Source organism: Helianthus annuus, chromosome 16, assembly GCF_002127325.2.
Source record: "Helianthus annuus cultivar XRQ/B chromosome 16, HanXRQr2.0-SUNRISE, whole genome shotgun sequence".
NCBI lineage: Eukaryota > Viridiplantae > Streptophyta > Magnoliopsida > Asterales > Asteraceae > Helianthus > Helianthus annuus.
The window spans coordinates 16,415,022-16,427,291 of NC_035448.2; the positions used below are offsets into that span (position 1 = coordinate 16,415,022).

General features: G+C 34.9%; 1 long non-coding RNA gene across 14 annotated transcripts; it reads left to right on the top strand.

Annotated features, from left to right (window-relative positions):
- Nucleotides 1–5,910: 5,910 nt before the first annotated feature.
- Nucleotides 5,911–11,190, top strand: LOC110918440. 14 transcript variants are annotated; one of them, XR_004884917.1, is made up of 10 exons: nt 5,912–6,176; nt 6,320–6,416; nt 6,511–6,765; nt 6,844–6,925; nt 7,033–7,175; nt 7,444–8,240; nt 9,860–9,980; nt 10,142–10,247; nt 10,676–10,705; nt 10,926–11,190. It is a non-coding gene; the product is annotated as an uncharacterized LOC110918440 (long non-coding RNA). The 14 variants fall into 14 exon arrangements; XR_004884916.1 differs by having other exon boundaries at nt 6,320–6,412; XR_004884918.1 differs by having other exon boundaries at nt 6,335–6,416.
- The last annotated feature ends 1,080 nt before the right edge of the window (nt 11,191–12,270 follow it).

Here is a 12,270-nt window from a genome sequence, read left to right on the forward strand (position 1 = left end):
CCGATGGCTCCTCGGTTGTCATTCAAAGCCATTCTTCTATCTCCCTTGGGAGGTAGAATGTAGCTTCATTCTCTTCGGTGTCTTGAGGAGGAACGCTCACCGGGACTCCTTGCACCACCCTTGGCTGAGGCACTTGGTGCATGGCGTGCCATTCGGCTGGAATGATGACCTCGGGTACTACATTCCACGCCCTTTGGGTTATCACCGGAACCAAAGGCGGGGAACCGAGAAGGTTTAACCTCTGGTGCAGGAGGTTTACTTCTCGTAGGCAGCCCTCCAATCCCACCGTCAGATGATTAATACGGTCCACCAATGCTTCTTCCACTCCCGTCATCTCGTCTATGGCTTCCCTCAAAGCGTAAACGTAGTTTACTAGGGAATCCTCCGCCGTGGACGACCTCCTTCCATTTCGGTTATTTCTTGAAGATGTCCCGCTATTTCTGCTGGCCATTTTCTGCGAAAGAAGCTGAAGATAACTAAACTTTTGCAGAACAGTACCTCGAACACGGCCCCGTGCTCAGTGAGCACGGCCCCGTGTTCAGCTGTCTGCAGGATTTTTGTCTAACGATTCTAGGTTTTTAAATTATTTTAACACATTTTTATTGTGTTTTAAGCTCAGATAATTTAAAGCAAAGTTGTAGATCTAACTTTAGACAAGAATTCGTAGCCAAAAATCCTACAAACCTTACATAGAAGATTGGAATCATGGGTTTCCAAGCTTCCATGGAGGTGATGTTTGAAAAATTTTTAGAAGAAGGAGAAATGAACAAAAGTGGAAAAGACAAGATGGTCCTTAGGAACCTTCTTTTAGCACTTACCTAGGATGGTATATGTGAAGATTCCAGGAATCTCTGCTTGGTGAAGTGGTAAAAAATGAGCAGGATTCAGGCTGCATTTAAAGAAAACGACAGCACACTGGACACGGCCCCGTGTTCGCTGGACACGGCCCCGTGTGCAGAGAGAATCCTGACACATTTTGTTCGTATTCTGACAGAATCAGCAGAGAATCTTCTGGGTGAACACGGGGGCGTGTTGACCGGGCACGACCCCGTGTCGGCAGGCTGTTTCATGGAGTTTTGTCTCTTACTAAGGAGTTAATTTATATCGGGTGGCTCTTGATTTGTTGGAACAACCCCAAAGCGCCTAAGATACCTTAATTGTCCTATACTAAGGCGAGAACGCAAGAGGTTATCGGTGAGGGTAATTCCTATTTTCGTTCTAGGTGGACAAGTCCAACCCTTTTCCGGGCTCTCGTTAAAGAAGGTGTATGCCGAATCGCTCAGGTCTATGTATGCACCGAACGAAGTCGATGGGGAGTCCTTCACGGCACAATCGGCACAGGGACGACTATCGTCCACGTCTTTTCTAGGTATGAAGGTATTTTCGGGAGCAACGAGGTTGTCGGAATGCGGTTCCAACATTTCCTCATGGTCATCATTTTGGGATGGATCTATAAAATCTTTCCTAAGTTCTTTTGACCAATTGAGAAGTAGTTCTTCTAGTTGAAATAACTCGTCAAGGAGCATTTCTCCTAGAATATCTGGCTGGGCGCATTCGAGGGAGAAATAGTGATTATTTTTACTTTCGCCCCTCTTAAGGTTACAAGGAATCGGTGGGTCTATATAGTGGGGCCTATAGTTGAGAAAATAACATTTTAATTCCTCATGTTCGCCTCCACATAATCGACACCACAAACCATAAGAGTGCCGAAAGTAAAAAGAATTACTATCACTCATGTTTGTGTCAGAAATTACCAACCGCCGGGATCTAACGGTTCTGTTTTCAGCAACTGAATCTTGGGCACGGGGGCGTGTTGAGTGGACACGGCCCCGTGTTCAGCCTACTGTCTGACTTAAAACAGGATTGCCAGTTCCAATGATTGAGCACGGGGCGTGTTCAGCAGGCACGGCCCCGTGTTGAGCTCCGCAGAAGCTGAAAATCTAAGAAAAAATCCTAAAAAATTAAAGAAAAATAAAAATATGATTAGGCCGTTGATTCCTAACTTTCTTAAAATCCTTGTGTCCCCGGCAACGGCGCCAAAAACTTGATGCGTGTCAGTGTGTATATGTTTTTAATGTATAATTAAGCCCCTTTTTACACTTTTACCCAAGTTTTAAATTTATAAAACACGATATTCACTAACACTAAACACACATATGGGCAAGTGCACCCATCGTGGACGTAGTATAGTGTTGGTAAGATACCGAGGTCGTCCAAGGACACAAGAGCTTTTAATACCGGTTTATCCTCAACGTCTAATCAAATCAAAAAGTGAGAAAAATGTTTTAAACTAAGAAAAATAAAAACTAAATAAATGCTGAAAAATAAAATAAAATAAAAACAGATAGACAAGATGAATCACTTGGATCCGACACGTGTATTAGTATAACCTTTGATTATTTTCGCACTTTTGCACTTGTTTAAGAGATTATCTTAGTTATTGTAGTAGGCCCCTCTTTTGAAGGCGACGTTATCCTCAACCCAGTAGTTTGAGTCAGCAAGGATACAATCCTAAAGGGTCGGATTATTGAAAGATAATGAATTAAGTTATTAATGCAAATTGTGGTAGGCCCCGCTTTTGGCGGTGACGTTACCCTCGACTAAGTAGTCTGAGTCAGCAGGGATACAATCCTAAATAGCCGGGTTATAGTATTAATAGTAGTTAACTTATGAGGGGGTCAAAGAGTTTGGATCCCCGCCATCCAATACCTATGGGTATTGAAGGAGATCCTACTAAATTTGACCCAGGTCCCAAGCAGGACCTTAAACGCTGAACAAGGGCAAGACCCTTACCAAACCGTTCCCTTAACCCCCGACCAGGTAGCCAACATACCTCCATATAGACCGTGGAGATATGAATGGTGAAAATCTTTTATTTTATTTAGACAGTAAAATAATGCCAAGACACCACGGACAAACGATAAGGAAATATCACCTTCAACATAAGTAACTAGTTATTAAAGTCATTAATACAAAACCAAATAAAGAGTGCAAAAGGTTAAAAATAAAAAGTATTATACTAAACACTTGTCTTCACCAAGTGATGTAAGAGACTTAGGCAAACATGGCCTTGATTGTCAAGAACTTTTACGATCAATCTTGGATCCCGAGACGACTCACACACTCTACGATGGACAATGGATGATGGTGTTATGGTGGCGGTGGGTGGTGGATGAAGTGTGAGAGAGGTGGTGTGCCAAGGGATGAGAGAGAATGGAACCAAGCTCCTCTATTTATAGGCTGAACAGAAGGCTGGACACGGCCCCGTGTCCGCTGGACACGGCCCCGTGCCCGTCTGACATTCTCTCTCTTCATTAATTGTAATTCGCAATTACAATTAATGCGCCTGTTGTACTTTCACCACGCCCCCGTGCCCGCTGGACACGGCCCTGTGGTGGGCAATGGAAGCTTCTACTGGTTTGTCTTTTCTGCTGCTTCCTGGGCACGCCCCCGTGTTCGCTGGACACGGGGCGTGTTCAGACTCTGTTTTCTCTTCTTTGCCTTGGGAGGTGCCGTTGAGGGTCTGGGCAGTCTACTTTTGTTCCTTTTCTTGTATTTATGCTAGAATTAGTTGTCTTTTTTGCTTCTTTTGTGATTTTGAGCTCATTTAATTCTGAAAATGCAAAAGGAAGACAAAAACACTATTTTTCCAACATTAGTACTCAAAAAGGGTTAGTTTTGTGCCTTAATTGATGTGATTTATATGTTGCATTTTACACACATCAGTTATTAACGTTTTAAAAATGATGGGGAATTGGAGGAGAGAGAAACTATTGACTTGGATGGACTAGAATACCCTCAAACTAACTCATGCACCTCTTTTTTTTTTGTTCAGACTAATCCATTTAATCTTAGTCATTGATTAGTTAATAGACGGTTAATATTACTTCCTAACCTTTCTACCTAAACAAAACTTTCTAGTATATCGTGACCTAATTAAATTAATATTTATAAAACTATTTTATGTGGCTTATCCATATCTTTTTAAAACTTCAGTATAGATTTGTTTTTCCAATGCTAAAACTTGGTCCATTTTTAGAATAATTAATTTTAAACATAAATTAGATTTATAAATTAATAATTTTTAACACTAAAACATGGCAAACATTTTAAAGCATAAGTTGTTAACATGTTAACTCTATATACACTAATGGCTTTTCTAAGTGTTTATACAACCTTAAAAATTTAACCGTCAACTTATGAATTTTTGATAATACAGTGAAGTTTTTTTCCATGGAAAAAGGGCAGTTGTTAATAGTAACATAATCAAGGGTTTTGAGTTATGATTAATACTTTTTGTCTACTTATTATTTATATTTATTTAATCTAATCTAATTTTGATTCCACTCAGTGATATTCTCTCCACTAATTTATTAATAATATTGTTAATATATTAATCTAATAGCTAATATATTTATTAATATATGATAACATATAAATGCTTAGAAATCAAATCATATATTTATAGTTGCGTGATAATAAGAAAAACTTGTAGTTTAAATTTTGTTTATAAGTTTTAGAACTTTCTTATTTCTTTCCTTTTAGATAATTAACTAGATTATAACCCCGTGTATTACACGGGTTAAGTAAATAAAAAATCAAATAGTTAATAGCGAAAATTTAATAATTATAAAACGATATTTTTAAGACGCTTTTCTAATATCTAAACAAAATTTTGTGTCATGTATGATCAAATCTTGTGATGTTTGTCAAGTTTATAAATATGAAAGCATTTGAACCATCAATTAGAAGACAGATTGTATCATCGACTTTCTCACGAGTTTTACCAAATAATAAAAAAGTTAGTAAATGTAATTTTGTATAGTGAAAATAAAAATATTTAATATATTAATACAAAGTTTGGTTTTCGTGATAAATAATTTGTTTTATTTAAAATGTTTTAAATTAACAATTTACAATTTCGGATAATATTTTATTAGAAAAATAGAATAATGGTATTCGAAATTTAAAGTAGGATAAAATTTAATATTAGCTCATTATTCATTATTTATTTAATTAATATAAGATAAGTTTGGAAGTGAGGCGAGAAAATTATGAAATAAATACCTACAATGAACGACATATGTCACACATTAATGTTTTATTATATAGTATAGTATAGATAAAAATTTAGATTGATATAAACATATTATTTTGTTGTAGCAAAATTTGTTAACGAAGTCTCAATAAATTTAACCCATTATTTAAAACTTCGTAAATGTATAAATGATAAATAATATTAGTTAGAGTAAATTACGATTTTGGCCCTAGTGGTTATATCACTTTTACCCTTTTAACCTAAAAAAGAATTTTTTAACATCGGAGCCCCCAACGTCTTTTTTTCTAACCATTTGGCCCCTAACACTAACCTCATCCATTAAATGTTAGGGGCCAAAAGGGTTAGAAAAAAGACGTTAGGGGCCAAAAAGATTAGAAAAAAAGATGTTGGAGGCTTAGATGTTAAAAATTCTTTTTGGCTAAAAGAGTAAAAGTGATATAAACACATGAGCCAAAATCGTAATTTACTCTATTAGTTAAATAAATAACATTATAAATGAGAAGGAGATTAAACTAAATAATAATTATCCATAATAAATTAAACTAAATAATATTTAGTAGGAAGATTATCTATAATTAATTAGAAAATATTAAACTAAAATAATACTTATCTATAAAACATGGCCTAATATGATGACAAGTGTCCCTAAAATGGTTTCTTTTATTATATTAGTAATCGATTGATATCTTCTTAACCTAATAAAAGCCAGGGACACATGTCCACCTACTAGGGCCTCAATTTCTCATTTTCCCGCCAAAACTAGCATCCCTTGATTTCCCTGTGGTGATGGGTCACACGGGATCCGAATCACTCACTCGGGTTAATAATCTTCATTCCATATATAAAGCAAAAACCCTCATTCTTCTCCTTCACGTAGAGAACCCCACGCTTAGAGAACCCTAGACTTCCATCTGTTCATCCTTCTCCTTCTGTTTCAACTATTATGATCCATCAACCTATGCAATTAATTGATTCAATCCATAACATTCCAGAAACCCTAATTTCAGAAACCCGATAATAAGACCCTTTTCAGTCAATAACATTCCAAAAACCCTATTTTCGGTCACCGCCGATCAAGCAAATCCACCACCATCTCTTCCGATTACATTAGCATCTGGTAAGTCAATGTATTTCTTCTTATTTTCCTATGATTTCATCTATCTTTCATCGATGATTTCGTTCAATTACATCTAAATTGCAAATGATATAGGTTTTTTGATTTCATCTGATACGATTTATGATCTGCGTTTTTTTTCTGAGATTGATCGTATTTAGGTCATCCTCAAGTACATGCCTAATGAGGCTCTGTTGTTGAAGGTGTACAGTGAGTTGCTAGAGAATATTAGGTTGAATGTAGGTATTGATAAAATTTAGGGTTTGCAATTAATTATGTTATATATTTTTAGTAGTTATGTTAGTTGTTTAATTGACTGATGTTTGGATTTGTGAAGTTTTGGAATGTATATGTTTTTGTTGATTCGGTTATTAAAGACCCTAATCTTCCTCCAGACGCCACCATCAAATCTTCTTTTGTTCATCAATTATCTTCATTCAAAAGGTTTGTTCTTTTTTTTTATTGAAATACTTCCATGATTTCCTCTTATTTACACTAATATTTTGTGTTTCGAGTCTTTTCGTGTAACCATTGCTAGGGTTTTGTTTCACACCATCACTGAGGCGGCGACTGCACAAAGTGACAATTAAAGGTTTGACTTTCTATTTCAAAAAAAAAAAAATTAAACACAATTACCTGAAACTTTTCATATTCCTGACAACATTTACAGAAGCTGGATGTATACATTCTTCCTATTATTCAAGGATTTATATTTACATGCTGGGGAGCAGAGGAATAAGTCGAGGGTGGAGGTAAATTGGATAAAGTCTACCTTTATCATGCTAAAGTTATCGGTTAATATATGTTTTTGAGATTCTAGAATTTATTTATTACCTAATTTTATGATGTTTCATATAAGAATACACTGAAGGATGTACTCATTAGTGGTACTGCAACATCATGTCTACTAATTGGAGGTAGCATCAAATCCAAGTATTTCACTGAATATGCCTGATACAATAAAGAACTTAGCCTGCCTGCAGCTCTTGATGAGACAATGAAGTGAGTGATTATATGTTAATTAACCTTAATTTATTTTTAAGTGCTAACTATCTAATTAGTAGTAAAATGCTAATTTAACTACAAGTTAATAAATTATAATTATAAATATAAATTTTAACTGCATGCAACCCACCTTAAATATGTGATCCTGCATTATAACAGATCTGAGCCATATAAATACGATAAAAAAACTAGACACGGTGAAGGTGATAAAAATCTTAAATACCATGAAAAGACGAAAAAAGAAGTGAAACTAGTGACATGTCAGGTAAGGAGAAAATTGATACAGCTGAAAGATGCTATAATGCTGACGAGGATAGTAGCACATTGAAACGGGAGAGGGGTAAAAAAGACACTGATCGCTCTATAGGGTCTAAGACACCTGAGAGAAGCATAAGACGTCATCACGATAGTGAATACAGTGAAATGGAGACAAAAGTGGCAGTTACAGAAGGAAGGATCTAGAAAAAGACAGTTATAGGGATGAAAGATCACGAGGAAGAGATGACAGCCGGAAAAGAAGGCATGAAACAAAAGACGGTGATGCCCCTTATGACTATACTAGAGATTGGGAGTCACCATCTCAAAGACGTGATCGTGATCGGGTCGACACGAAAAGACATATGGGTTGGAACAGGACCTATGATGTGATAGAGATCGAAATTAAAGCTTATGATTTATTGGAGGAAGAATGAAGTTGATGAGCAATCTGCTATTGCAAGAAACGCTGATGATCAATCTGTTGAAAATTCAAAAGATTGATATGGAGACGATGGAAACAAGGATGATATCTAGGGTGGGATAGGTAGAGGGAAAAAAGGTAATTTACTCAATCGTCCAGGTGGCGGCTGGCAAGGACAATCTAACAACAGAATGAGGAGGGGAGGAAAGGTACGGCCCACCGGGAGAGACAGTCAACCAGTCAACATGCAAGTGCCAGTGATGGGGTCACCTTTCGGACCACTCGGGATGCCGCCACCTGGCGGCATGCAATCACTTACTCCCGCCATGTCACTTGGTCCCGGTCCTCTCATGTCTCCAGCTGTCTTTGTGAAATGATTTCAGGTATGGTATTATAAACTTCCATTTCCCTTTTGATTCAATGTTGGTCTGAACGAGTACTGCTTTTAACTATCCTGTGTTAAACGCGCCTGATGGATTAGTTTCTTTGTGAAATGGGTTGAATGGGTAAGTTGCAGTTAAGCGGGTCAAATGGGTCAGCTATTTCCCCCTTTTACTGTCTGCACAAAATTTTTTATCCAATTCTTTTTTTTTTCAATTTCAATTGCTTATGTTTCTAGCCTTTTAGATTTTTCGTTTTGCTTAAGAATTTGTGCATATGGCATGTTTATATTGTACGTAATTTGATTTTGTATTATGAATTTTATTAAAAGGAGACCTTACTGAGCAACTGCAATCTCTTTCTAAACTAAACTTAGCTGCAATTTGTATCATCAATTTTTTTTGTTTATCAATCTCTATAATAAATTATAACTGTTAAAGTACCCAAAATAATAATTCAATAGAAGAGATGATCTGACATGTTATTCTTTAAATGACCGTCTTTGTTACCAGTTTTCATCTAACATCCAAACATATTTTACATTTTCTTATAATTGGTTATATTGTTTTTTTTTTCCTGTAAATACAGATTGTTGATATGTTTCATTTCCTTATAGGTGTTTTTTTTGGTTGAAGGCTATATATAACATAAGTGGTAGAATTAAAGGATGATATAGGACTAAAACATAATTCTGGGGGGTTGTGACGTGATACTAACATGCAATGTTTGGTGCACATTATCTTCATATATTCATACTTTATATGTAATATAATATACTTTCTTTCATTCGTCATCGGCATTGCTAATGCTTTCATATCGATACAACACTTTCTTGACGTTATTTGAGTTAATCGCATAAAAGGGTAGCTAATATTGGTCCGTTTTTTTTTTGGGTGGACGGACGCTTGCTTGAAATATAAATTGGACCAAAATTGAACTTATTATGCAACTAATTCATTTGTTGTATATCAAGCCACTGACTTGATATATCAACTTTTATGTAGCCTTTCACGCTCTACAATCAGTTGTCGTTTTTAACGAGTCTTATTAGCCGTAGCATATGGGGTTGTAAAAGGCCCACCCCACAGGATCGCACGGGTTCCCCACTACAAGGGTTAATGTGTTCTTGGAACATTCCCCATCATGACAAGACTTCAAAATTTGTTGTTCAAAATGTACTCCTTTACTACATTTTTGCTTATTTTCAACCTAATTTAGATTCAGGGTCATTTATGTTACGTACATTTTAGCTCAACTTGCATCTTTAATTGTGACCAACTCCTCATTATAACCGATAATTAGGGGGTGTTAAAATATGTTAATAATCGTAACACGGGAACCAATTGTGAGTATAGTAGTAATTACATCTATGTGTAATTTATTATCTTAATAGATTATAATTATCATTATCATACTATTAATTGACAAACGTTGTGAATAGTAACAATAATAACTGAACGCTTGAACTGACAATTGTTTAGCTATTATAACAAGCTTAGGGAATGATCAGAATGCCCATGGTGAACCACCCATCTAAAGAGGGACTTTTTTTTTTTTAAATTTTGTTATTGTTAATCATGATAATTAAAAATAGAGTCTCTTATCTGGGTGGTTGTTACAGCTTTAGGATGTTAAATGATTTTGGATGTACTCTGGCGATGGCGATGATGCAGAGTTGTTGGTGAAGCTCAGGTTAACAAAGGTGATGGTGGTGGTCATATGTGTTCCTGTGACGATTTAAGGTATAGTTATTCCCCTCAAGTTTGTTTTCCATTCGTACACTATCAAACAGAATATTGACACTTCATATAATGATACTCTTGAATTTTGTTAACCTTTTTAATCATTGTGTTTGCTTTGGTATTTAATTTGAATCCGTTCTTTTGGTTTTGATTTCTCTCAGGTGAGACAACTTCGAGCAGAGTTTCACACTGTTTCCAAAGGAGTTGCGTAGGGTTTTAGTCTCTTAACATTATTACACGTTTACACACACATGACGAAATGATTTGGTAAGTCTTGAAAGTTTTTTAGATCTGGCCATTTCGATCCTATCCGCAACATGTCACATGTACAATGATTATACTTTGTGTTTGTGTTAGCTATGGTTATCGTTTTATGAAACCGCTAATGATTCAAGATTGAGTATACTTTGATAAGTTTACATATTTAGGTTTAACATTAAAAATAATAATCTACAAAATTATACTTCAATAAGTTTAACATAAAAAAATTGAATAAGATGAATGGGAGTTCATGGACGTTGGTAAAATTAGTTGCAATCCACGAAATGATTAAAATACACAAAAGAGAATTAGTATTAGGTTTGGGCTGGTGACTAACCTCCTGGGTTGGAAACAATAATGGGTTACCATGGGAATAAATAGGACTTTTTGGAAGACAACTGAAAACAAAGTGTTTATGGGTCACAATTTTGCAGGTCTTTCAGCAAGCACATTTCTTATTCCAGGTAACCTCCTTAATACCAATTTCATTACTTGATTATTTGTCGCTTTATCAAGTTCGACACTTAAAATTCGTTGATGATTCACTGTTGATTTAGCACATTATTTGTTGAATTTCAATTTGATCTCGGGTGAATAACTCTTGATTTGTGTTGTATATTTCAGTCATTAGTATCTCAATAAGTGACAACATGCTGACGGATTCTTTTTTTAATGATTTTATAGGGGGATATTTTTTCGTTTATGGGCATTGTTCAAAAAACAAGTGACAACTTGGAGGACTGCTATGCTAATGTCTTAAAAATATGCCAAATTAAATTGGAGCAAGATGCTTATGTGCACTGAGTGCTCCAACTAATTTAGATGTGCAACCACTTCCCTTATAACAAATTATGCATATTCCAAATGTTTCAAACATGCGTAGGGTTCATATGAAAATAAAAGACAATATTATTTCATTATAAAAAACCCCCACAAATTATTTAGGGCATTTCGACTTATGATTTTTTTTATATTTATTATGTGAATGTGAATGTGAATTATATAGTTGGTGTGCGATGGACTTTTAAGCACATCTAATCTTGATAATTATAGTTAAAAGATGAAAAGACCGTACTAAACTTAAATGAATAAAAAAAACTCTTCTTTAAGTAATATAACATATAAATATGTAATTTTATTAGTAGACAACTAAAAAAAAAAGTGTTTGTTTCTGTAGCTATTAAGCATGGTCTACACTTCCAGGGAATAAACTTTGAAATAAGAGGTGGCTAAAGGGATAAGTTGGATAAAAAGTAAAAATTGATTGGGTTGGCTTGTATTGACGTGCACCACTTTATATCCAAAATTTTAACAAAATATTTGTGTCTCAAATACACTTCGTGTGAGTTTTGACTCGCTTTTTATCAATTTTCTTCTTAAAAAATCATTTGAATCGGCTCATTCATAAGTTGGTTGAACATGCACTATGGGTGGTAATTACTGACACAAACCGATACCAAACAAAAACATGTCGTGTTCAGGTTGCCGTGTTTTACCCGTTTAATTAAACAAAACAAAAGATCATTTACTTATCTTTTCGGTTTTGTTACATCTATAGTACGATGCTTCGTTTTATTTCAATCTTCGGCTTCAGATCAGTAACGTATTTTGTTTTTAAAAGTAACAAACATATCATTTTTCAACACGCGAAATTCGCGGGTATTACCACTAGTTTTTAATATTTCATATATTTTATATAAACATTATATGATATAAAACTACTTTCAATATCAATGGCACTAATATCATTTTAAATATTATTTAAGTAGGGGGAGGTTCATTTGAGAATAATCTTCTTGTAAGAAGAAAAAAAATTAGGCCCTATATTTTTTTGATCAATGGTTGTGAATTAAGATATAATTTTTATCTACTTTTAATTAATGATTTAATTAATAAAGGTATGATAGACATTTTAAAATAGTAATAAATATTATAAACGGTTATTCAAGTCTTATTAATGCCACCATAATTTCCTCCTTCACCACTATTAATACACCAATTTTATTAGAAGTGGCAAAATTATTTAAAA